Source organism: Anas platyrhynchos, chromosome 9 (assembly GCF_047663525.1).
Source record: "Anas platyrhynchos isolate ZD024472 breed Pekin duck chromosome 9, IASCAAS_PekinDuck_T2T, whole genome shotgun sequence".
Classification (NCBI taxonomy): domain Eukaryota; kingdom Metazoa; phylum Chordata; class Aves; order Anseriformes; family Anatidae; genus Anas; species Anas platyrhynchos.
The window spans coordinates 1,194,751-1,221,567 of NC_092595.1; the positions used below are offsets into that span (position 1 = coordinate 1,194,751).

The 26,817-nt window shown below is 38.3% G+C and overlaps 1 long non-coding RNA gene across 9 annotated transcripts in view; it reads right to left on the reverse strand.

The window, feature by feature from the left end:
* LOC106018364 (uncharacterized) overlaps positions 1-22,220 on the reverse strand; it is a 39,386-nt gene extending 17,166 nt beyond the window's left edge. For 2 of the 9 annotated variants that reach the window (XR_011811413.1, XR_002403975.4), the window contains exons 1-5: positions 21,387-21,739; positions 10,247-10,277; positions 4,123-4,332; positions 2,905-3,017; positions 258-344 (exon numbers count right to left, since the gene is read on the reverse strand). This is a non-coding gene — a long non-coding RNA (uncharacterized lncRNA). The other 7 variants (XR_002403977.4, XR_002403985.4, XR_011811414.1 and 4 more) reach the window with 7 other exon arrangements.
* Positions 22,221-26,817: the final 4,597 nt, after the last annotated feature.

The window sequence follows — 26,817 nt, forward strand, 5'->3', positions numbered from 1 at the left end:
GACAATGCTAACTGCCAATATTACAGGCATGACCTTAGCTGGCAGGTCCAGTAGATGCTCAAAAATCTTGTGTGTGGAAGTAGGGGCTACTCAATTTTTCACTCAAATATTAAACCAAAGAAGTTCAGCTGATTTTGATGTTAGCCTGTTTGAGGAAATTTTGAATAAAAGTTTAAAAAGGACTGTGAACATAGATTCCACATAGTCTCACACTTCAAAGAGATGCACATTGATTGAATTATGAGAGAAATACTTACCAAAGCTGTTCACTGCATAAACAGAATTCTGGTATCCCAGGCTGTAAAATCACCAGTTCATTATCATCAAATTCACTTCACTGTTTTCTAGAAGCACAAAAAGAAAAAGAAAAAAAAAAAGTATAAAGTTTGAGAATAATAAATTTTGCAGTGAGCTCTGCTGGTGTGAGTGCTTCTCTATCAATCCTTCCTTCTAACTGTTTCTAATAATGGGATGCATATTCACATCTATTAAGTTACAGAGGTAATTTGCACCCACTTAGAACTCCATTTGGAGAAGTATAAAAATAGCTTGGTAATAGGAATCTGGACCATTTCTTAAAATGATGATTGGAAATAGAACCAGAATAATTATTTTAGTTTCACTAATAACATGAAAATCAGGCAGAAATGTGCCTTTGAACATTCTGTGCAAACTCTTTATTTATTAGGGATATGAACATGGCTTCTACAAAAGTTTTTTTCATTCTTATGCTACTCCTTCCCTCCCCAGCTGATCATTACAAATGAAAGGAATGATTTTGGAAGAAAGCAGAATCTCACCGTGATTGTTGCAAGATATCATATGATTCAAGATCATTGAATTGTCCATTTCAATTACATGCTCATTGATCGTACCTGCATCTCTGCTACTGTGATTTCACTAAGATGTCAGCCTGCATGCTTGTAGTATACTAGAATATAAACACAGAGTATTATGGATAAAAATAAAAAAAAAATAAAAAAAAATAAAAAAAAAAATCCAGCATTCAAAAGAAAGGGAATTGAGTAATAGTCTTCAGCACAAATGGTCTGTATATGTCAATCCTAATTGGGTTACTAGGATCAGAGAAATAGTCCACATGCCTTTCACATCTGTATTGCTTCATGATAATGTCCCAGAATTTTGATTTCTGGAACCTTCATTTATTTTCATTATAGACCAGTGAATATTTTGCCCCTAATTGTACACAAATTAAATTTGGTGATGCATACACTTCATTTAAAATAGAAGGCATAGTCTGCTCTGTGATTTCTAGTATCTACTAAAGGAAACTGTTATCATCAACTTTTACAATTTCAGCTCTGTAAATTTGCAGCTGAACTCATTTCTTCACACAATGTCCAGCTGCAGTGCAACATTACAGCCCATCAGATTTTCCAAATTTAAAAGTAAGATTGCTTCCTTGTCTAATACATTTTGTGAGAATGTATGAAAGGAATTTCTTCTAAATAATAAACAATCACAGAATCAGAGTTGTATGTCTTCATTGCACTGTATGGTAGCTTTTCGATATTGCACCAACTTCAAGGTTTTTCTGATGAAAGCTAGAAAGCATTTGTATTACATTAAAACCCAAATGAGGGATTTATTTTGCTTTTTTTTTTTTCTCCCCTCAAAGATTTTGCAGAAAAGCTAGGCAGAGTGAAACACCTTTGCAAAAAGTGAACCAGCATCATCTGCTTAAGGCTATCACTGGGAGCATCGCAGCATTTAGTATGTAAATGCTTGCTTTACTTATGATACAAAAGTTGTAAAAATATGCATTTCCATTAAAATGTTAAAAATGAAAAAGTTCTAACTTTTCATAAATTAAAGACCGAAGGACAATAGAGCTTTTCCCCAGGGATTCCTCCACATCCATTTTGCAATACTCTGGAACAATGTGGCAGTGGCAGTATTGCTCCCTCTGTAAACTTAATCCCAAAAGTTCTTTGACTGCCAAGCTAAATATACAACCATTAAAGATTTTTTCAGTAGTGGGAATCATTGCACCACCCAAGCTTATTTTTAATTCACACGTTCTTCTTCTACAGAGCAGCAAACAGACTGATTGATCTTCTCCTCCAAACAAAAAGGTTTTTCCTAGCTAAAGGAGCAAAAATAGGAGGATATGGCTTGGCTGGAGAACTTTTGTTTAGTTTCATGACAGCATTGCCTCCATAAGTCCCAAATGCAAATTCCAGATAGGAGCTACCTGTCCTTTCCCTCCTTGCAGGGGGAAAGTTTTCTTGTCCTTCTCTTTGGAACTAACTAGATTTCAGGGACAAAATGGCCTTCCAGGCAGTGCTGCTGAAGAGGATTACCTCAGCCTTGCTGCAGATGGAAAAAGTTGCCACTTTTTCCAGCAAAGCTGCCAAAGTGTGGCAGGACTCTAAATGTAATATTGTGATGCTTGTATTCGAGACGCAGCACCTGAAGTGGTGTCAAACCTGGGTGTACAGCTGAATCAGCAAAGGAAAAAACAGGTAATTGCAGAAGGTAAGCATAGAAGATGCCAGCAGATCGAGAAGACACAACCAAGCAGGAAAATTAAAGGGTTTGAAGCCAAACTATCTGAATCACACCTCTTTGCAGCTATAGTTTTCATCGTCCACATGATTGCTACAACTCAAAAGTTTTTAAGCTTGATTTGATTCCTGCATGGCAATCTATCAAAACCAGGAGTCAGTACTACCACTCTATCATAACTTCCCGTATATTTCATGGGTATCAGACAGTCACAAATTCTCCTAAATGAAAGGGCATGAAATGAAAACCTTCCACATTTTTTGGTAATTCTTTCAGTAAGAATGCAGTACTTCAATAAGCAGGTGTGCATACCAGGGAAACAACATTCATATAACCTGACTTATAGCACTGTAGTAGCACTGTAGTTTTACTTACACCTTTCACCACATCCCAAAATTTTCTTTTTGCTCTCCTCATTCATCATTTCTTTTAGGCATGCCAGTGTGTCTTCATGTCTCTTCAAAATAAGTCCTCTTTTCAAGACATATCTGTAAAAACATTAACAAATAATTGTAAAAATAGTAAGAGTCACTTCTGTACTTCAGTAATAGTTTTCTTCTTTCTGCCATCCAAATTATCTACCGCTACCATCAACTTATTGTCCAACAACAGGAAGCCTACAAAGAAAACCCATCAGGAGAAACAAATGTCAGAATGAAGTGTTTGCATGTAGGTTGCTCTTTGTCTAGAAAGCAAAAATGCAAACTGTCTTCTACATTAAGGAGCACTTAAAAATATGATATGCAAGTGTGAGGCCTCACAGGAATCTAACGTTAAATAAGTTAAGAGCTCAAATAAAAGATTTAAACAACATCTGTGCTGCAGAGTAATGTAGATGCTGGCTAATCACAAACCTGAGCTAACTGGGATGGCAGTTTTGTTACAGCCAACACCCTTGAGCCCACTGTGCTGCTTGGAGTCTGCTCTGCTTGACAGGGCCAGGAATGCTCTGACACTGGAGCAGTCACAAGAGTTTCTCTTCTCTCACAGCTCACAGTCACAGTTTTGTGAACACATCTCTGATTTTAAAACATGCTGTGGTGTAGAGGGGTTGGTTTAGTGGCTCTATCACAACGCCACTACAGAAAAGTGGGTGAAAACAGATCCTCAGAGGTCCGTGTTCACAGCGGGGCCACACAGTGCCTAACCCAATCTTGCTGTTGCCAATAACTAAGCTGCATTTTCTGAAGAGTGGCTGACACGTCCCAGAGCAGACTGACCTTCCTCCTGGGCAGTCAGCTCCTTACTCAATGTGCTCCTCGTGGGGAGCACTTGAACCTGGCCACACTTCACTATTTGAGGCACCCTAAGCAGTATCCTTTGTCTGCAGTGAACAGAGCTGTATCATTTCTAAGCAAAGGGCTGTCTGTGCTCTTATGGAGCACTCTGGCAGGCGGAGCAGGGCAGGTGCCAGAGGAGCACACCACACCTCAGGTTGCTGCCCTCACAGCTCTGGAGACACCCAGGCTCTGAAGGGATGATCTTAAGTGAACACGACAGTACCTGAGGCCAGATTCATGGGAGGGGAGTAGGCACAGGTTTCTCCTTAGTCCTATACGTATATATTTTTAAATAAATCATTCTCTTACGTACTTGCTTCAGGTTCAGGCTGTCAGTCATGCTACGACAGCAGTGCCTCAAGCTGCTTGTAACCCTTCCGACCACGTACTTCTTGTGAGGCTCCCAAGATTACCAGTCCCTTCACCTGTTATTCCATTCCCAGACTTCCTATGCTTTCCAGCTTCACTTGTTTCCATCTGACATCACATTCTCAAATTTCAGTGGGCAAACCAATAATCAAGCCTTAAAAACAAGCAAAACAACAACAACAACAAACCTTTGCTTCCAACTCCATAACTACACAATACACACTGAATGTGTGTAACTCATCTTGCACTAAAACAAGAAGCAAATTTATTCACAACGGTAGACCACAATAAGTGTAAAATGAAGGTAGTAAGGGAATCGAACTTAATTTTAGCCCAATGAAAAGAAACCTAAATTAAGAATTTCAACTACTGGAAATTATGTGTGACAGTTGTATTACATCACTGCTACTACCGTACTTGACTTGTAAAAACAAAAAATAACATCCTCAAAATCCATGCTTCAAAATAATAAATATATGAGATCACTAAGGTCCATCAAATTAATTTGTTCTCTTGAAATATATCACTGCATAAAAAGCAGTGCAAATAGTCTTTTATTGCAGCTTACAAAAATATTCTTAAACATTTTTTATGTTTATTTGCTTGCTTGTTCAGAGTACATCAAATGTATCAGCATCATCAACCACAATTCAATTAAATGGAAGCTGGAAGCATTACAGAAATCAAAATCCAATCCCTTGGCAACAGCAGAGGAACAAATGTCCTGCCTGGACTTCTATAGGTGGTAGCACTTTATATATTGTTACTGTCATCTGATCACCATGAGAGCAAATTCCGGGATCTAGTTTTATGCCATATATCATTCTAATAGTCATAAAACATCTGGTTTGATAAATGCCCTTCTGTGGTGGCTGGTATGCATCCATTTCAGAGGAAGAGTCCCTTGTCAAACAGGAAGGGGGATCTTCTGAACATCTACTGCCAGGGAATGATTTAAAACAAAAAGGATTCCATCATATATTTAGCAAACTATTCCAAAAAATCACCTGCCCAGATTTAACTCTAGTTTCTGCTTTTGTGGGCATTAATATAAAACCCAGAGACAGCATTAAAGAAAAATCTAAACTGCTGTCAAAGTAAATGATTCCTTACAATTAAACAAGACCTACTAGACTTAGATACAGATTTAAGGCTTTTAAACCTGAATAATTCTCACTCAGAAAATATGCTCAATGCTTTAAAACCAAATGCTGCTAATTGGATTGCTATATTGTAGGAGCAAGAGGTCTGTGATTAGCTTGCAATAAACTTCAGAGGCTTTCTTTGGAGGAATGCAAAAATGCATCAAATTTCATTTACTCGGAGCTTTATATCTAAACCCAACTAAAAGCTTACAGTTCTGTTCAGTCAATTTAAAAATCACATCCATTTTGTGGGGGAAAACAAAGAACAACAACAACAAAAAAACTCTCTTTGGTTGCACACTAGTAGAGATGCATAAAACACTGCACTGCAGCCCACTTAAGGTTGAGCTAAAAAAGAGAAAGGATTTGCGAAGCTTCACAAAACTTCCATAAAGCATGAGCTAAATACTGAGCTGATGATAAAATCTCAGAATATGTTTGTGGAATATGAATTAATGGAACGAGTTTTACTGTGAGCACTATGGGCAGTCTGAGCTATTATTTCACAGGGTTTAGAAAGCTGAACACTACTCAGATCTCCAGGACTTAAACGCATTAGCAGAAGTTTGTGAGAAAGCTTTTACAGAGATTTCTATACTGCAATTAGCTACCTCCCTTAGTCTTTAATGTCTATAGGAAACAATTATATACAGTTAAAGAAAAAATAAGAGTGAGTGAAAAGCATTATTAAATGATTTTCCTTTTTAGCAATGGTTATTCAAATCTTACTGTATTCATGGAGGAAATTCAACACAAAGCATGCCCAGCTTTAGGCCCAGAACTCCCAGTGCATGGGAAGTTCAGGATGTGAACTCACTGACCAAACAACGACACCACTCACAGTAATTAAGGACACTTAATTAATTAATTAATTCCCTCTCCATGAGGGAAAATTTCCCTTCCACATTCAGAACTCACCTTGATGGACACGTGGTATTCATGTGACCTATGTGATCCGTTCTTTTCTCAGACCTAAAAGGTAAACCTTGTAAAAATCATCCTAATGCTAAATAAGCATTTACGATAAAGTTTTTATTTAGAAGAATCTAAAGGTAATTCTATACCTACGGACAGAAGATGTAAGAAAAGATTATGATGGAAGTGAGGGACAGGACTGAGAACATTCCTTCCTAACGCACTGATCCCAACCTCAGAAGCACTGGCCAAGTTAGCAGCACTGTGCTGAAGAATCAAACAGAAAACTATTTTCTCTCCTCATGCTGTCTAAACAGCTGAATGAAGTAAAATATCAAGAATAACCAAAAATGTCTTTTCTCAGGTCACTGTGGCTGGGTAGTAACTATCAGACACAAACACGTTCTGCAGGACAGCCGCAGGGAACCATTCTGCATTTTGATTTCTAAGACGAGTATATTTGGACATTTTTTCCTCAAGAAAACAATCTGGTGTTTCACTTTTTCCAGGTACAAACTGCTGCTGATTTCAGTGAAGAGAGATAGTGATAGCCCAAAGTTAGAAATAAAACAACAACAACAAAGAAACCAAAGGGGAAAAAATAAAAGAAAATAAAAAGAAAAAAGCATTGGATTTAACTTTAAGAAGGAAGGGTGATACGTGATGACATCCAGGAGGACAAACACATCGCCTTTGATAGGCATGGGGCAGAGGGAAGCTGAAATCTTGTTTAATGGCAGCGAAGGGGAGTATTTCACTCCAAAGAGCTCAAGTTCTCTATTTATAGTGCAAATAAAGTAGATGCAAGCATAATGTGATGCCTCCTTAAGTGCCTGCCAGTGACATCCGCAGCCACCCCGAAGGGCGCTCCCCCGTGCACTCCCAAGCCCGTCCCCACTTTGTCCCCTCCTCAGCACCCCAATGGAGCCATCCTGGGGAGCAATCGTTCATACCTGATGGGCTGAACTAAAGCAGCAAACTCTTGCTCAATATAAAACAGCCCCCAGCACTCTCATAAAATGAGCTTTTTGAAGTCAGTCTTTAATAGCAGCTAACAGAAGAGGCAAACACGCTGTTTATTATGAGAAAGTCTCCCACTCCCTCCCAGCCCCATGCCTCCCATCCTTTTCCTGTACAGTGCGCAGCTGCATATGCAAAAATATACAGATGAAGAAACAGGAAAATACTACTCTAAGATAAATGTGCTCACCTCTGTGACGGTTTCTAAGCACAGTATGATGTAGCTAACCACTTCTACCCTTACAAAATGATCATGAACTAACAGCTGCAAAAATAGCCTGATAATTTTTTTCCTATGTGCAGGACTTTTTAGCAAAATTATCCTCGAAACCCACAGCAAAGCACTGTTATTTGCCAAATTTCAAATACGTACGAAGAAAATTCTTAAATGTTCAGTTCATGCAAGCACAAATATTCCCTTTAAGTCCTTGGGTGTAAAAATAATGTTGCTTTACCAGTACATGGAACATTTATTTAAGCATGTGAAAATAGACTCTGGTGGTAACAAAATTACGGTCTTTGCCTCACTCTTATTTTCTGTTTGTAAGGGGAGTTCATTTCCCTCTGCAACATGAAAGCACTGAAATCCAGCTCCTTCGTAAGCCAAGAAGTCTATAACATGAATAACTGCCAAGGACTAGGAACAAAATTTGAAACTCATCCACGTTGCCCTTATCAAGGGCCTGATTCAAAGTTTCCTGAAACTTAGTTTTCAGTGATTTTAGTGGAGTTCAGAGCAGATGCCAAAAAACAACAGAAAAAAAAAGCATACAGAGATCTTATAAACACTTTCCGCACTGAGTAGCCCTTCTATAGGGTGTAGCATCTGTAGGATTCTGAGCAAACCTATAAGCGCTCACAGCAACTGACACAAGGATATGAAACTCTCCATTTCCACCATCACCATGCCATTGCTTCATACGATGTCTTCTGAGACAATATGTGTGTCAGTGCATTATGCAACAGAACAATTAAACATTCAAAGGTTCCTCTTCCAGACTGGCTGCGTCTCTTAATTCATTTAGCAGCAATGATCTCCCTGGATTCTCTTAAAAAAATAAATGGGTTAAACTGATGAAGTAATTTTAATGTGTGTTGACAAAGGTCCAGAATTAATGTACAGTTACATTAGCTAAACGGGGGACTGCTCTGCTCAACCCCCATAGAAATGCTGCCTTCTTTTATTATTTAAAGCTTCTATTAGTATATATTTATGTGCAGAGGAAAGAACTACATCAAATGCTAATTCACCGAGAAAACATTTCTGCATTTTCTACAAAATGACACTGGAAAAGCCATGGAAGATGTATTTGTTTCATTTTGATATTTCTTCTACACTGAATTTGTACACAATCTTTTTCTTCTTCCCTTTTACATCGCTACTTTTTTTTTTTTTTTAGGGATGGGTTTTTCTTTCTGCTTTTTTTTCATTCTTTAGGGATGGGAAGTGACATCGGTTTTGCTGCTTTCTGCCAGTAAAAATGACAACGTTCTTCCACCGCATTACTTGCATTTGCCTCTTGCCAGAGTTTTGGATGTCCTGACATTTCTGGCCGGGCTGTGCCCCCCTGAGCCTCTCACCAAGGGCTGCAGCAATGTGACGAGCTGCTCCGAGGCCCACTCAGCCTGGTCAGCTCACTGTATGCTAAACGCTTTGGCCTGTGCTAAACGAAACGGGACTGATTTAGTTAGTTCTGAGTTTAACTATGGATCACTGAGCTAGTAAATTGTGAATCCTACCCAGAGTGTCAGAATATAGATAAGCCTACTCACAGGGCTTGTCATTTCAATATATGCAAGCAGGTATTGGTAGGGGTGGGCTTGCTCTTGAAACATCGTTTTCTAATGACCGAAGCCATGGAAAAGCAGATAACAGTCTCTCTGGTAAACTAGGGAGGTTTTGTTAAAGAAATCAATACCATCTTGAAAAGAAGTTTGGACAGAGCATTCATTTATGTCAACGATAAAAATCAGTTTTCAATCCCTGTGCTTCTAGCCCCACAGTGACAAGCAGCGAAGTACAAGCTAGAACAAAACCTCAAATTCTGATCTTTCCCAGTGATAAATTGCCTATCGTCACTTAAGAGTACAAGGTCACATGGATTTTGTATCTGGTACTGGAAGATAAATAATGCTTTAACGGTCTCACCAAGGAACTGTTTTCTTAAGGTCAAAAGATGCTTAAAGAATATTATTTTCAAAGACATCTGGTGAGCTCTCATTCCTTTCCCAAAACCCCTCAGAGCACTATTTCAGGTCCCACTGTACTGCAGTGCTTTGACTACGTTGCTCTCACTGCAGATATGTTGGCCTATTTCTTGACTATAAATCGCAACTATATTTTCACTGAGTTAGGAGGCATCTGTGCTGTAAAGTAGTGTCTGCCAACAGCATGATATTTGTGGTGTAAAGGGATTTTCAGCTGACCACATAAGGAGGAATTCCATTTCGGTGACCTCAGGTTTTAAACTGTGACACCAGAGGCTGCCCCAAAACCCTGTGATGGATATACAGACAGTGTAATGATTATGGGGGAAAAAAAAATCCATTCTACGTTCCAGTAGCAACACAATAATAAAACAGAGCCCAAAACTTCCAACATTTTTCCAGAATCATGCAAATTTCTTAAGGAGTGGGGTGCAAGGAGAACCAAGCCAGTTCTGACAGCCCCCCTCCACACACCACAAACGGTACAGTTTTTACTTTATCAGTGACAGGCCCTATTCAACCAACGTCTTCTGACAAAGTTTGTAAAGTGTAGCTTAGGTTCTTCTTCCCCTACTTCAGAAAATGGCAGCAGGCAAGAAAGAAGAACCACCCCTTCACATGAGCTTTGTGCTCTGGGTCAGAGCACAGCCAAGGACAGGAGCAGTGAACGCACCTGAAGAGGTTGCAGCTGTGTGAGCTGTCTGTCCAGGAGTACCCCATCCACACGTCTTCATGGGGAGTCAGCATGAATTTGTCTCAGCAAAAACCCGTGACACTTACCTTGTGTCCAGCTTCATTCATGCCACTGGTTCTTTTCCATTTAACCCAGAAAAGGGGAAAGAAAAGTTAAATACATTTATTTTTCTGAAGTTCCAAGAAAAAAATAAAAAAGTAAAACTTTTTGACCTTGAAGAAGGGCTTACCCCTCTCCTAGTAATATATAAAAGTAAAATCATTGCTACAGAGTCAGACAGTGATATCTCAGACAGGACTACACAAGGACTACACTCTTTCCCCTAGGATTGAAGACTGATCTACCCCAAATTCTGGGATAATACTGAAAACTGTTAAAAAGATGCAGTAAAGATATATCTTTATTATAAATGTATGACATGCTTGCAGTGACTGATGGCAAATAGAAGAGTTGGATATCAAATGACATGAGAAGGTTGAAGAGTTTTACTTTATGGATCATCAATCCAATTTAGAATATACTGTTTCAGTTTATTTCAAGCTGATGTTTTTTTGTCTTGTACTTTAGTACATTCTTTCCTTGTTTCAATGCAGACCCAGAGTTTTTGTGAAGGAAGAAGTTTCATTTTAAGAGCACCTATCTCCATTTCCTGTATTCTTGAATTGAAGCTCAGGTTAGCAAATACTTTTGTATATGTATATATACATACACATATATTCCTTAATATTAAACTAGGCCCTGACTGCTGCTGGAAACACCAGGAATTGCTAGGTTGCCATCAGAAACAATAAATTGGTATTTAATTCTGTATCACTTTTCCCTGTGTCCATACCACTTTAGACTATACTTCTACCCAGATAAAATTTGGAAGAGTAGAAAGAAGACTTTTACTGATAAAAAGACCCGTTTAAGTCTACCATTAACATAAAGTTACAGGTTGAATTCTGATCAAGACAGCTCTTCTAGGTTGAAATTTCTTGGTGAAAGAATGCATCAGTCTTATAAGGCAAATAATCTGAACATAAACATATTTTATTGTTATTGCTTTAGATTTTTTTTTCCTGCTTTCCAATGGTTTATATAATTTCACACTTACAGGAAAAAATCCAAAAGTTTTTCAAATAGGATTCAGTCACAGCTGTGCTATCATAAATCCAAAAAACTAAAATGTGCTCTGAGACAGTTTGGTTAAACATAATTTTATTTTCCTTCACATGAACCAGCTAGTATAAACATTAGCAGCAGGGTTAAGGAACTTTTTCAGAGCACGTAAATGGACAGAAAGAGACAGCAAAGACACGAGGAAATGCAGCAGTAAAGGAGGCTGGAAGAGGAGACTGCAGAGCACTGGGGAGCCAACGATGGGAATGAACAGACGAAGGGAACTGATGCTCTGGAGCCAGATGGGCACTGGGAGAAGGAGGGAGGGAAAGGGAGCGTATTCCATGCAGCCAGCTGTGATCCCAGGCAGATGGTAATGAGAGGAACCCAATGGAAACACTGAAGATAAAGATGGGAGCAGGAAGAACGTTTCACAACTGCATCATCTGTGTAGTTGATAGGGACTTGCATTTTCCAAGAAAAAAGTGGTAGTGAGCACCTTATACGCTTCCCAAATCAATTCCAGTATTTAAGCACCATTTTCTCTCTCAGAATGCCATTCCTGAATGCTGATCAAATTCTCTGTCCTTCATGGGGCACCTCGCCTTGTCGCTGCTCTGAGTTCTGCACAAAGCACGCGCTCACAGAGCAATGCTGCTCATTTATGGCTAAATAGTTTGAAGCACCTAGAAAAAGGGCAAAGCCTTTGCTTCATTTTTGCAAATGCTCACCCTGGTCAGTGACATTTTGACACTGCTGCAGCTGTTCTATCTGGTACAAACAGAAGGAATTAGATGTCATTTATTGCTCAACAAAAGATGTTCTGTGTGACTGTACATTTGGGGTCTGTGATACTCCTGCTGCCAAACACCTGCATTTATTCAGACACGTGTGAAGGAATTACACTGTGATTCATATTTATCTCCTCAGACACCAACCACAGCTAGGTAAACCAGTGAAAATTAATTGAGAAATCTGCTTCAACAATGCAAGTGTAACATCCTTCACACGTCACATACAAGGCCAAATAACTGATTTAAAATAAATAAATAAATAAATTTAGTTCAACATTTGGGCAATTTTGTTATAGCAAATACATTGTTTGATGTATTGATGGATAATTTTGTACTTTCCTCAGTTTTGCCTTTTCTTACATATTTCTCATGTCAGTTATTACTTGCCTCCTTTTGTATGACTAGCTAGATTTGCCCCTTCGTTCTGCTTAAAGTGGTATAACATTTATTATCTTAAATAACTGGTAATCTATACAGGTGTTTTTATAAGACTTCTTCCAATTTGTTCTGTTTAGATCAAAGCTATCTTATCAACAGAGAAAATGAATAAAAGAACTTCCAAAGAGAGCAGTGTTCTGCTCTATAACTTTAAGGTGTGATTATCCACCTTAATTTACCAGTTTACTTACACTGGATGTTTTGTTCAGTTAATGCACGAGAGATTAGGCACAGAAGTGAATCTACATCTTTTGCTATTCTTCCTTGTAAAACTGCTGGCATATTAATGCTGCTAGCCGTCTTGCCCTTCAGTTTTTGGAATTCCAGTTGAGCCCTTCCCTGCCACTGGCACCAAAGACATCTTTCCTATAGCTACCGCAGAGACATGGCAGATGTACTGACACAGTGACTGGTCACAGCCCAGCGTGAGGACAGCTTGCAGCACGGTGGCCTATGCAGGTGCTTGAGCAGTGGCCAGCTGCACCAAGAGCAAGAGGCTGAGGTTTTCCTCACAGCAAGCAGCTCCAGCCAGTTAACTGGTACCGTTCAGTGTGTTAAGAACTACCCCAACCCAACCATTCTTTTTCTATGGTATACCGAGTGACTGGTCACCCAGAACCACTCTTGTATGTGAAATGAGAAAATAACTTGAACAGTTCACCTGGCTGAAAATGAGAAAAGTCTGAACACACATTATTAAACTCAGTTGGTGTTCAAGGACCGTGAAATCATATTGCATCATTTCTGACATTTACACACTTCCTCTTGTTTTGTTCACTGTGTTTGATAAATGACTTCCATATGTATTTTGAATTTAATGAATGCATCAGAGACTCTTTATTTTCCATAGTAATTACTCTGCAATTTAAGAACACAATGCAATTCTTATTTTTTCTCTTAGAGAGAAGGAACGAGCACTCTGGGTACCAGCTTCTGCTATGTTTGGGCATTTGTTTTATTCAAGAGGTTTTCCAAAAGAAGAAGATTGTAAGATTTTGCGCTCCAGCTGTAATACACGGTAGAACTAATTCCAACATTTTCTTTAGAAATACCCCTGATGCTGTGAAAGCTTCAAGGGGAAAAAAAGCTAGAAAACAAGTATGGATTAAGTATATTAGGCAGATTTTTATTAGGCAGATTTTTTTATTTTTTATTTTTTACTCCTATCATGGTCAATTTATAACAAAAAGGCTAAAAATTTGTATCTTTTTTTTAGCCTAATGTACTCTTAAAGTTTTCCATTATTCTTCACCAACATTAATCTTTATTTTGAAGCCCTTATAATTATGCTTTAATAACCACTTCTCTCATCAATGAATACAATGAACGTACTATGTTGCTGAGAGAGACAGAGATGGAGTGCAAAACAGCATCACCAGAAAGCTTCATAATTTTTGTTAATATTTGCCTTCACTATTTCTGAATATGTTGTCTTCAGAGTTTTGTTCAAGTACCAAAAATTTACACCAACCTAAGCGTAAAGGAATGGGAACATGGAAAGTCAAACCTGGCCTCTAAAATCAGAATAATGTAAGACATGAATACAAAAAATAAGCACAGAAATGAAGAGGAGGGAAATTATTAAATCTATTGCTAGAGGACTGTTAGAAACAAACAAAAAAAAAGCCTTTTCATCTAGTACTGCTCTTCCAACACTGACTTCATTGTTGGGGATAACACTGCCAGAGGAAAATGCTTTCCAAGTATTTTATTATAGTCCAGTACTTTAGTTACCAAGCAATCTTTCAAGAAAGTTTCCTTTCCATCCTATATTTTCTAGGAATAGGGCTATGACTGCTTATATCTCAGTGCACAGGATATTTTTCAAACAGCTGCTGAGGTTTACATGGCCAAGAGCACTCCTCTTTCAGTCACCCCACCTCTCACGTAGTCACATGCTACTGATGTTCACACTTATTTTATGCATCTCCACGCTTGGGTTACACACATAAGAACAACCACACTGATATGTCTGTCTTTTCCTTAAGTGTCACAAAGCTGCCAGTGTTTCAGACAACACAGCCCAACAACAGTTCCCATCAGGAAAAATGCTACAACTCTTGCAATATTTGGGAGCACTTTCTTTGAAACTGAACCTAGGCTTGTCCCAGTGAAGCACTGTACAGGGAATGTATATTGCCTGATATGGTGTGCTCAATTATTAAGCACACCAGTCATTTTATATCTGTATTTAATTGGGCAGCTTAAAAAGAAGCACAACTACTACACAATTTTGGCAAAAGATTCAGTGTACTGTCAGTATTTATGGTATATTTCCATTCTTAAACATATTGATTTATATTTTAAAAGACCTTAGAGTTCACCCATGTCATTTAAATAGGATTTTCACAGCAGTGATGCAGATTCCATAAGCTCGGACAAAGCTTACCCAGCAGTTGTTACAGCACAAGTGTGGGAACGCCTGTCAAAACAAGTTCTCAGGTAGCATATGAAAACTTTCCCTTCATCCTCCCCAGGGCCATGCTTCATTCCTCCTAAGAATCACATGAAGATATATTGGAGACAGATAGAGAATATTTAACAGCTGCTTCACATACATTGGTTCATTTTTGCACTTATCCTTTCCAAATATCTACAGAGCAGCCATGCATAGACTAAACTTCAGTTATCAAATCCAAGTATCTTCAACCAGACCAAATAAGAAAAGATTCAAGACCAAGTATATCCTTACACTTCCCCATTAAAAATTAACTTTTAAACAGGACTTCAGCATCTGAGGAATACACAGCAACATATGGAAATTTCTTGTGTAAAGTGCAAATATTCAACCTAGGAGCAAGAGCTAACTAATATAAGAAAGCTAACCAGAATTTTGTACTTACTTAGTCTTTACTCTCTCCACTCAACATGCTAGCTAGAATGCCAGGTATGGGGTTAGGTTTTAACATAATAAAACCCAACTACCAGGAATTTAATTAGCTTAGATTGAACCTAAAAGAATCCTCTTACAAAGACATTGGCAAAGCCACTTCATCAGTGACATAAGCCAAATTTCTACATGTAACCCCAGGGCTCTTAATCTAGTTTTATGATTTTGTGTTAAAAATCCATAAAACATCTACAATCATTTGAGTGTCTGGATTAAGGTCAATTATGTGGGAATTAATATAATTCTGTCAACTTCAATGAATTCACATCCACCTTGCAGTAATCCTGAATTTGACTGAAAGTACATAATTAGAACTTGAATTAGGATGCAGAGCATATGGTACACTTTCAGCTGTATTTTGGAAAACTAAATGACTCAGATATTTTCCCCTCTGATTTTGTTCATCTCTTGAATGCTTTTTTCTTGGTTTGCTCACAGAAGCAGAATTTATACATCTGTTCAACAGAAGGCTGAGGGTGTTGGCCATTTGACATTGTCGTTCCATTTAGAAACCACAGTCCACTATCCAGTAACTCAAACGAGTTTGTTATTAACTATCCAGATATGTGGCATCTGCTGCCCAAACTGTATCACAAGGTTTTTCACCTGTGTACACCCACCTCTACTCTGCTGCAACAGCTGCTCATGCTGAGATCTGTCTTCTCAATGTTGTTTTATTCCCCACAATAATCTAAGCCGATTAGAAAATCAGAGTTGTATGAAATAGAACACTTTTTTATTATGTTTTTTTTAAGCTGAGCACATACCAAACAGAACACTCCTCACAGACAGTAGTGGTTGACTGCAATTTAAGACACTATCTTTAGGAACTGAGGCAATAGCTGTGGGAACAGCTCTCTCTCCAAATATCACCATGTCCATGATCTGAGGCACCTAGTTGGGAAGTTTCTCAGCTGTGAACTTTTTCGCAGTGTACCCTCTATCCTTTGAATCAGGCATTTATGCTTCCCCGTCTTTCAGTGAGCCAATTTCCCAATGTTCCAGGCAGACTGAAAAGCCAGGCACTTAAAGGAAAGAAGGGTGGAAGACTAAAGGGTTGAGCTTCATCTACTTTGTCACTAATTGTCAGGTGTGAAGATTGAAGGGTGTTCTGCACCAAAGCTGATTATACTCAATACTGATCGTGACAACTACATAAAAGCCATGAATGCATGTTATAAAGGTAAGTTCCGTGAACAGTCAAAACCATTATAGTTGAACTAATGAATTTTTAGAGTTCTAAGGATCACAGATACATATAAAGAAATTTGAGACCTTAAAATAATGCTTAAAAGCATTCATAGTACCATGTTTTCCACCTCAAAGATCAGAGGATACATGATCAACACATCCAAGTGGTCAAGCATTTAATACTGCCTCTGTGAGGACTGAGATTCACAACGTGGACAAAAATTATACTGGGAAAAGGAACATGACATCTTCAAAAAAAGTATTACCAGGTGCTTGAATGTTTTATTATTTTTCACACACAAAGATCAGAAGTGAATAACAAATTTAATTTGTTACCTCATAAAACCAGCTATAAAACTATCACTATGAATTATGTGTATGTAGAAATCACAAACATTATTGAGGATGTGTAATTTTAGGTAGAAGCTTACTTGTAAGATTCTTTTGACAACATGCAAATGTCATCCTTGGATAAACATTCATAAAATGGCTAATAAATTAATACAATACAGTAAATGGGGCAGGTGGGCCATTTTCAGAGGCTCAAGTGTGAAAATCAAGAAAGATTTACAAGAAAAAGCCATGACGAAGGTATGTATAGAATAGCTATTTGGACAAGATTGTTAAAGTGAGATTAACAACCAATCATCAAGAAAAGGTAAGAGAAGGAGAAATTTTTATTTCTGAAGATGCCAACAGTATCTAGTGTCCCCGGATAAAGGCAGACGTTATGAAAGCAGTTCAAAGCCCTTTCTGAACACTCCACTGAAGTGCAGCCAGGTGAAACTGCTTACTAATAGACTGTGTTGTTATTTTTTTCTTAAGAACATAAATAAAATTTAAAAAAAAAAAATCACACTTCAAATAACGGTTTGAATGCTAAGTGGTCTTCAGCTTTTGTAAGAGAATTTGGTTGAACTGTTGAAATGGCTTGCTGCATTTATGCATCAATTCACATCCCAAGGCCATCATCTCACAGAGTGCATAACTACAAATACGGTGTCTCACAGACAGGGAAAAGGGTCTATCTGAACAGATTATCACTTACAAAGTTGACACACAGCACTTGTGCATACTGAGACTGAACCTAATCTGGCCTTTACACCACAGCAGCTGGGTGCATGGTAATTTAGCACCGTCTAGAAAAAGAAGCCCACCCCACGCCATGAAAGTGAGGTCTGTAATCGTCTGGCTCAGTCCTTATAACGTCACCAAGGTAAAGCCCTGACTAGTAAGAGTCAGACGCTCACACAGCTGGAATATTGGCCCATTCCAGCACGTCACCCCTTGTATTAATGACAGGACATGGGCTGACGCGCTAAACCTCCAGCAATGAAAGACAGAGCAGTTACAGTGCGAGGCAAAGAGCTGAGGATCCCTAACCAGAGCTCCAGGACGAGCAGTGCAGTTAAGGGTACATGGCAAGAGGATTTATGTAGCCTCCCAGCTTTGGGAGGAAAAAAGGGTAATAAAAATATAAGCATTTCTTCAGCTCCTTTTAGCAGTCATCTGGCACTTAAACATAGGCAGGTATTTAGCAGTCATAACTGACTGGAATAAAAAACAAGCTCTTTCTGCAAGCATTTAGATGACTTTGTCACCACTTAATATATTTTAAGTATGACAAAATCTAGTAAGTAAGGGCTCAGAAAATTAATATCCTCCCTATTACAGAGACACAACAGAAATCACATTGCATTTCCACCCAGTGAGCTTTCAGACACTCTCATTTTAGTTTTGCTGAAGATCACTCTTGTATTTATCTCAAGCACAGACAAATACAAACTATTCTGGAAAAAAAAAAAAAACACGAGAGGGTGAATGTTAAAGTCTGCAGACACTTCTGGTTTAGGTTTCAAAGAGTTCAGCCCTGAGAGCTTTCACTAATTCACTAATCATATGTAGTAGAGCTGGAAACAGGCAGCCTCTAAATAAGGCTTCATGGGACAAATGCACTAACTTCCATTCAGAAACCAGGAAGAATTATATCTTCCACTCATTTTGCCAATGAATTCTCAACTCCTCATTATGTGAGCAAGGAAATGTGTTACAAAGCCAGCCTCACAGTGGTCCATGTGAGAATGTGATTGTGACAGGAAGGAAAAGACACCTCTAGCACAAGCTCTGATGGATATCAGAAGATCTTATCAGTCACAAACAGATAGAACAATTTCTGTTAACTTTACAATCATGGATGGAAATTTTGCAACTATCTACATTATCAGTAGATACTCAAAAAAAAAAAAAAAAGAAAAAAAAAAAAAAAAGAATCCTTCAAAGCAGTCAGCAGTCTGGTCTCTGCAAGGAGTCAACAATTTCCACCACCAAAGCTCCCAGTTCCTACACTATGAACTGTGCATCTCAAAAGTGACCAGACTGGGAAGAGCTTTCGTTCACACTCTGCAGTGCCCAGCTTTGTGATTTACAGTTTGCCTGCAACTAATGAACTATTTTCAAAATAAGCAACAGAGACGTGAACTTATCTCAAAAACTAAGTAAGGCAGCTAAGATTGCTAACTGGGGCACCTACTTCTAATGACACCAAAACGCTGAACCAAGTGTCACAGATACAAGGGAGAGAATGGGATTAATGATTGCAACTAAATCCTGTGCTTGGTCATAGAGAGAAAACAGACTGTGTGACAGCCAAAAAATTGCACTTCTCCAAGGAACCAAAAAACACCTTAAGACAATAGTGGAATTTCCACCTGAAATATAAAGTTGCTGTGTCTTTTTGTCTGGCTTTCATGTGACAAAATCACAGCATCAAAATCAAGCTTAAACATCAGATATTGAGAAGGAGGGGGTCTGGCATTTACTTGAACTGTATTCAGGACAATGATAAACAAGCTGTTGTGGTGTCTTCAGTATAAATGTCAAGTAAACAAAAATAAACATCATAAAACTCCAGCAGTTGGGAGCGGTAGATATTTTCCAATGTCCAAAAGAATGTGAGGCACTGAAGGGGCAGTGAAGTCATTCATATTACTTATACCAGAATGTGCACTGGGGAAGGAAAAAAAAAAAAAGTCAGACAAACAGCTCAATTAAAATCCCAGAAAGCCTAAACAAATGAGAAATGCTTTTGTGTGTCTGAACTAACGCTTAGACAAAAGCTGTCCCAGAATAGACGCTCTCCACTAGCTCTTCACTCAGCCTGACGATGTTATGAGATTACACACCCACAGGAATCATTCTAGAACTTGAGTCCTGCTCTGCCCTTTGTTTTGTAACAGTTGCTCCTTACACTAAGAACAGTCTAAAACCACTTGGCACCACCCCCTGGTTTCACAGAATTCAGGTATCTACAAAACAACTTTCTTCAATCCTCAGCCCAGTGACATCAGCTTTACACAGCGTAGTTGGTCAGAGGGCAGTGCAATACTGCAGAAAATCACAATATAACCAACAGCACGAATACAGCTCCTGAGGGAAGCTCTGAAGGAGAAGAGTTCTAGATATGGCATATCTAGAGCCCTAACAACCTGTGCTTCTCACCTCAAAGTTCAATAGTCTGCTGTGCTCCACAAAGAAGTAACCTGAAAAGTGGATGCTCATCAGAAGAACTGTGGGTTTTCTGTACCAGCATCAAGTAAATCGCACCCTGTCTAAGACTTCAAGTTATTTAAGGCCTGACGTTGATTTTTATGTAATATTTGCATTCCATACTAGTGGTCAACGATATCTGCACAGCTGTGGCTTTTGTTGTGTGACTTCCTCAGTCTCTGAACCCTGATGACCAAGAATTATCATTTTCACACACTTGCCATGTCAGGCCTTTGTGACAAGGAAAAAGGACCAATGTGTTGGTCTTTGATTGACATGGAAAAGCTTCAAACCAAAATACATTTTCCTTTACTTTGAGGAGCTGGTAAAAATGAGCTCAGGCCAGCTGATCTCACTGTTAGGAGTTGCATTATCTTATTTGTTATTATTTACGTTCCTGCCAGCACTGACCACATTCAACTCTTGGAGACAGTTCGGAACTCTCTCATTTTTAACCATGCCCTCCTTCTGTCCCAGACATGAGCTCAGTATTGTTTACTTGTGTTCCTGAAGACACTGGAGCTAAGAGTGTGCTGTCAGAAAGGTGACTGAGTACCATGGGAGGAAAGAAGAATTTTGTTTTCTTCAGGAGATATTTGCCTGAGTGCTTTTTATTTGCAGTGGGACTTGAACCTGTTACCAGTGCAAGCATGGTCTCACTCATTTATAAAGCAGGCCTAGAAATCTTTGGTGGCAATACTGGTTATCACGCTCAGGATTTGTTTTCTTTGTGCACTGGAGTGCAACTGGAAAACAGCATTATGCTTTATTTCTGTTTTAATTTAGTATCCACTCTCACTGCCCAAAAATATCATCCTTTATTTCTAGTCCCTAACTGTCACCCTGGGGAAAAAACCTCATACAGTAAATTATGATTGGAAAATGTATTTAAGTGGCTGTCAAAAGTGCACAATTTTAAAATAGCAAGAGCAAAGGCAAAGTGCTGTGGCATTTGGCAAGAAAAAAAAAAGTTCACTCCAATAAAACTCTTTTTTCATACACACAATTTCCCCAAATAAATAATGCTGTTCTTGTTTATGGGATGATACAGATCTCTTCTGAACACTAGCACAAAAATTACGATTAACTGACAAGAAGCATAATTTAGCTTGCATTCTCTTGATTAAGCACCCATTGGCAACTGCTCCTGAACTATAAGGATTCATAATTAACTTGAGATAGAAATGCAAGATCTACATGAAAAATACTAAACCTAAAAGCAGCAAAGAGACAATTCTCTTATTATAAGATATTCAACTTACATACCTGGCCTCTTTAATTTAGGAACATGGGCTCATGAGGAATGGCAGAGATTTAGCTAGATTACAAAGTTAAGTTTTTCTATATTCATCAAGCTTGATCACAAGCAGCCCAAGGTTATACCTTGCTCCCTCTTCTAAGTTTCTGCACAGGGAATCTTAAGCAGCTTCTCAGTTGTACGTACATCCCTCCCACAGATCCAGCTCACCTCACATGCCACTGAGCCTATTTTCTTTCCTAAGTTTTCCAAACAATCACTCCCTCATCTCCTGGAGAGGCAACCAGGAACAGGGCTTGAAACTGGAACAGAATAACACCTGATGAAGTAAGCAGCTTGGCAAGCAGGCCTGGAGTTTAACACACACCTTTCTCTCGGAACTACAGCTGTCTTTTCATTAGCACCAGATAGCACACTGCACTCACAGAGTAGAGACCAACGAGAGACAAACACCCATATAAATATACACTGACAGAAAACAATTAAGACAAAGCAGTCACTCTGTTAAGCTGAAGCTCCCTGCAAAACATCTTTTAATTAGGAAACTCTTATTCATCCTTCCTGAGTGCAATTACTACTTGACACATTGTTTCCCTAAACTTCAATTTACTTCCCCACCCACCTGCCTGCCTGCCCCAACACAGTTGAACCAGAATGAGAAGCCCAAAAACATGTATGCTGCAACACTGCCTGGCCAGATGTTCCCATTTGAAGGTTTTACTCAGCAGACAGAACTTAAACTTTCCTAGACATATTTTCTCTATGTACTCTCTGTAAACTCCCCCAAAAATACAGATCTAAGCAAATCACACTCAAAGAGACAGATATTATCTGCCAGCATGCTCTGACCTAGTTCCAAGAGCCCAACTCTCACCCTTGTGAGCACACCATCTTTCTCTCCTTTATGAAGGTTGAAGTTTAACTACATTCAGATGTACCTGTTTCATCTCAGGAGGTACAGCTGACATCCTCAACTCTCCCAAACCCCCCACGGCTGTGCTGCGCAGCAGGATTACTTCTACAGTCACAACCAGGACAGCGCAGCTGAGAAAACTTCCCTTAGTGGAATGAACTGGCCTAGACTCCCACCCCATTTCTTCTTCATAGGAGCCGTTAAGCGGTGAATTACTGTGAAAAGTTACTGGTGTAGGGCAGGGTAGACTACATCAAGGTATCATCATTCTACATCTGCTGCTTTATCTGCATGGCATTGTCTAGCTGCAGCCTACATTTCTGCAAAAGCAGTTCCAGAAGTACACTGTTTTCTTTGCTAAGAACATCAAATGTACCAAATGCTTATGTGGATATAACAGAGAATGAGAGTGGCATGTATAATTAAGTTATATCAAATTCAAGAGTCACCATATTTAATTTATTAAAGCTTCAACTTATAGATACCATTACAGCAGTCTGTATTATGCACACAGCAAAAAGCAAGGCACAAGTGTTATCCATCTCCTGTGTGAGACAGCCCTGAAAGACTGGGTGGTATTCAAACATATGCCAGTAGAGCCTTACTAGGAGAAAGAATGGAAACATTCCCAAGTCTGACTTTTTTTTTTTTTTTTAACATTTCTTAATATTCCACCCATACAATGAACAACTCTAACGTATTTAGTAATAACAAGAGAGGGGGTTGAAAACTATTCTCTTCTTCTGGTGGAGATTACAATAGAGAAAACACAGGTTATGCACTTATTTTAAAGTACGTAGAGCAGGAGAGCAGTTCCCAGGATTCCTTTCACCCTTCTGAAAGGCAGTAATACATATATATGTGTGTATATATATATATATAAATCACTAAAACTCCATTTTATTAGTTCATCAGTGGACTTCATATAAATAAGGGCTATTTTTTTGGTTTGTATTAGTTGACTTAAGACAGCTTTTATGTCTTGGACTTGGGAATTGTATGGTGCACATCCCAACCCAAACCACTCTTCCTGCTTTAAAATGTATTAAAATTTTATTCTGAGATTAAGTTCTTGCATTTTGAATCCAACTATCCCAGACAAGCTTTGAAGATATGCCTTTGATGGTCTTGGGGCTGTTTCTCAGTCTTCATTCTTCTAATGCTGAATGACTCACACTTTACCACATGAGGATGTCCTTTAACATTCATATTGCTGTGACAGCACTCCACATTTCAGAGCATCCATTTCATCACAGGCATTACTCTGTTTCAAATAACTTCCATTTCAATCCAGTCAATGATATTTCACTATACTATTATATATGTTCATCTCACATTTAATCAAAATACACCATTTCAGCAGCTCACATCAGAAATGAAATAAACTAAACAAAAATTCCTAGTAACAACAGCAACCGATTAACAAGGAACCAGTATGTTCACAGGGCCCTATTTAAACCCGTTTTCCAGTGCATTAAGGCAGGAAAGAATTTATTAGACAGACCAGATTTTTCCAAAAGCATATCAATTATTTATGAGTTTGAGTTCCAATGGAAAGTAGGTGGGAACTGTGCTACAAATGGCTGCAGCTCTAGAGAATACAAATGCTCATTGAATATACCATCAGGTAACCATAGACAATTCTTCATAAGACACGAGATCCAGAAACGTTAAGTTCTTCTTGGAAAGAAATAATTCTAGTAGGTTATATTGCATAAATGATATCCAGAAAAAAATAGTGGAAACATACACTATGTTAAAAGCAGAGTATTTCAGACCTTCTTGCATTCTTTTTACTGTAAAAAAAGCAGCTAGCCCAAGTGAGAGTATCTTAGAAAAATGCAGCAACATTGCTCGCATGCAGAGATACAATCAAAGACAGGTTTTCAGATGGATATCATGCTAAATGTGAAGGAAATACACTGAAACTCACTGTAACCAGTATTTTCAAACTTAAATATTTTGTTTTCAGTACTTCTGTGCAATCAGCTTTTGATGACTTCAAGGACACCTCTGCCCATCTACCACTTATTTGAATGTTAGCTTGGCTTCCTGTGTCCTGAATTTATTATACAGAGCCCTTGCAGAATTTCACAAGGGGTAGAATGGAGAAAGGCTTCTTCTGTCAAGAATAAAATATTAGCATTTCAGAACAAAGGATAACAATGACTATGTTTCCAAAAGTGTACAAGCTTCCATTTGCTTCAGTCTTGTATCTTATTTTGGCCATCATTAGAGAAGAGTATTAGAATTTAAAAAGGATATGTGCCAGGAGCTCCTTTTACCACAGTATTTTTTAAGTTATTACTGATAGATCATCTGATTGGCCCCAGGCAAGTCATGATTTCACAGCAGGCTGTTAATGCACTTTTCCATTAAATCAGAAACACAAAAACAAAGCAGGTCACAGCTTAACAAAATGAACAGTACAATTACATTTGTTACACAAGCATATATTTTGACTGAAATTTTCTATATGTATTTTTTCAGCTGCAATAAACACAGTAAACATTTTCATTAATTTTATTTTAGCAAAACTTACTCATAGAAAGCCAGTGGTGTCACCTCCTCAGGCATTTCTTATTTAGTCAGGCTGTTCTTATACCAGCATCTGAACTCTTTAAATTTAGCAAATGGTCCAGGGAGGTAAATTTAAAACTTCAGAGCTTCCAAAAGAACTTTAGAACTTTTAAAGTTTCAAACGTTCAAAGTCTTTTGAGTCTTAGCTGCAATTGTGTGGGAGAAACACAGCTCAAAGATGAACAACGCTGAATTGCATCTGTTCCTGAGCCTTACCAACATCAGAGAAACCCCTCTTCTCATTGTTTTCAAAGCTTTCTATGCATCTCAGCTCAAACAAATGATTTTTATGTGCATTTTTATTTTATTAGAACCTCATACAGAATACTAATTATTATTATGCTGGAAAACCATACTGTGCTCCTCTACCATAAGATGAGAAGAAATTTTAAAACAAAATATCACTTGTTTATACCTTTAAAATAACTAATGCTGGAATTCATCTTAACAAAGCTATGAATAGCTTAAATGAAGAACAGCTAATTCAAATTTCTAATCTCCTAAAATGCTGCAAGCAGAAAAAGCTAATTTTTAAATCTCAAATCAATTTGGACTGTTCTCTCTAATTGCTATTAAATCATATGAAAGATTAAACTTTTGTTTTAATCATAAAGCATCTTAGCATTTTTATCCTTTGATCTCCACATAACTGAAACATCATGACCTCTACCTCAGCAGTGGCTTTGTTATAACTGTGATAGGCTTCATTCTCTCAAGCCTTAAATATGCTAGCAATTGGAAAGCTGTAGCCAATATCACCACTGTTACAGATTGTTTCAGTGTTTATGTGAACTCTAGCAAGTTTCCTCCAGTGAGTACAAGGCTCATTGTGGACAAAATAAATAAATAAATAAAAATTGACCACGTTAGTATATATTTAGGTCTTGTCTTACACACAGTTCTACATAGTTGATCTTATAAAATATATAGCACCGATCCATTTATCATTCCAGCAGAATCAACCCTCTTCACACTTCATCAGCTTCTTAAGAAACCAATATCCACATCAAACAATGTTCAAAAGAATAAAATAAAATCTTAAGAGAAAAGGTAAATAGCTTTTCTTTACCACCACCATTCCACACCAACTAGGATGATCATCCAGGATATCTGCAGTTAGGCTGTTCAAGACACAGGAGGCTGTTCCAAAGGTGTTTCACAGAATGTGATAGACAAAAACTGGGAAAACAGGACTATTTACATTCATATGAATTTTATTTTGGCTCAGCAATCTCTATTGGAACAGAATATTATTTACTTAAGAGAAGCAAATACTGATCTGTAACCAAAAATTAATAATGATGGCACCAGCATACATGAGGACAAACAAATTTTGTCTCAGGTGAAAAAAGATTTTTATATCAGAAGTCTTTTTTAATTTTAACATGGCATTCCCTGGGGCTATCCCACCGAATGAGAGGGAATAATAACACACTTCTGGAGTGGGCTTGGTGCTGTAGCCAGATTCTCCATTCTCCCTTCCTCCTGAGTCACTTGCTGATTCCCCAGGCTTCCACGCAGCTGGGTGTCACATTATTTTGGCTGGGAGTTGTACTTGCACAGTTGGTACCACCTGCTGTAAATTCTTCAGTCCTTGTTATCTCTGCAGCAGCTCTTGGCCTTTCAAAAGCTAATTCTGTGAAGAAAGAGGAAAGGACAGTTTGTGCTTGATGTTTAAACAGCAATTTTGTTTTCAGAAACTCTTCAGATTAATAGTTTTGATTATATTTTAAGAACTCACAGCATGACACAATGAACTATCAACTCCTGCTGCCGCTATCAGTTAAAGAAAGCCAAACTCCACGCTGTTAGGTTGGATGATCGGTGGTACAAACCTAATGTAGTGCCAAAGACTGCAGTGGAGCTGCTTTACCTGCAGGTAACAAAGCTACTCTGAAGTTGTGTCAATAAGAGAATAAAAGTTCATTGTAGCTCTCTGTATAACA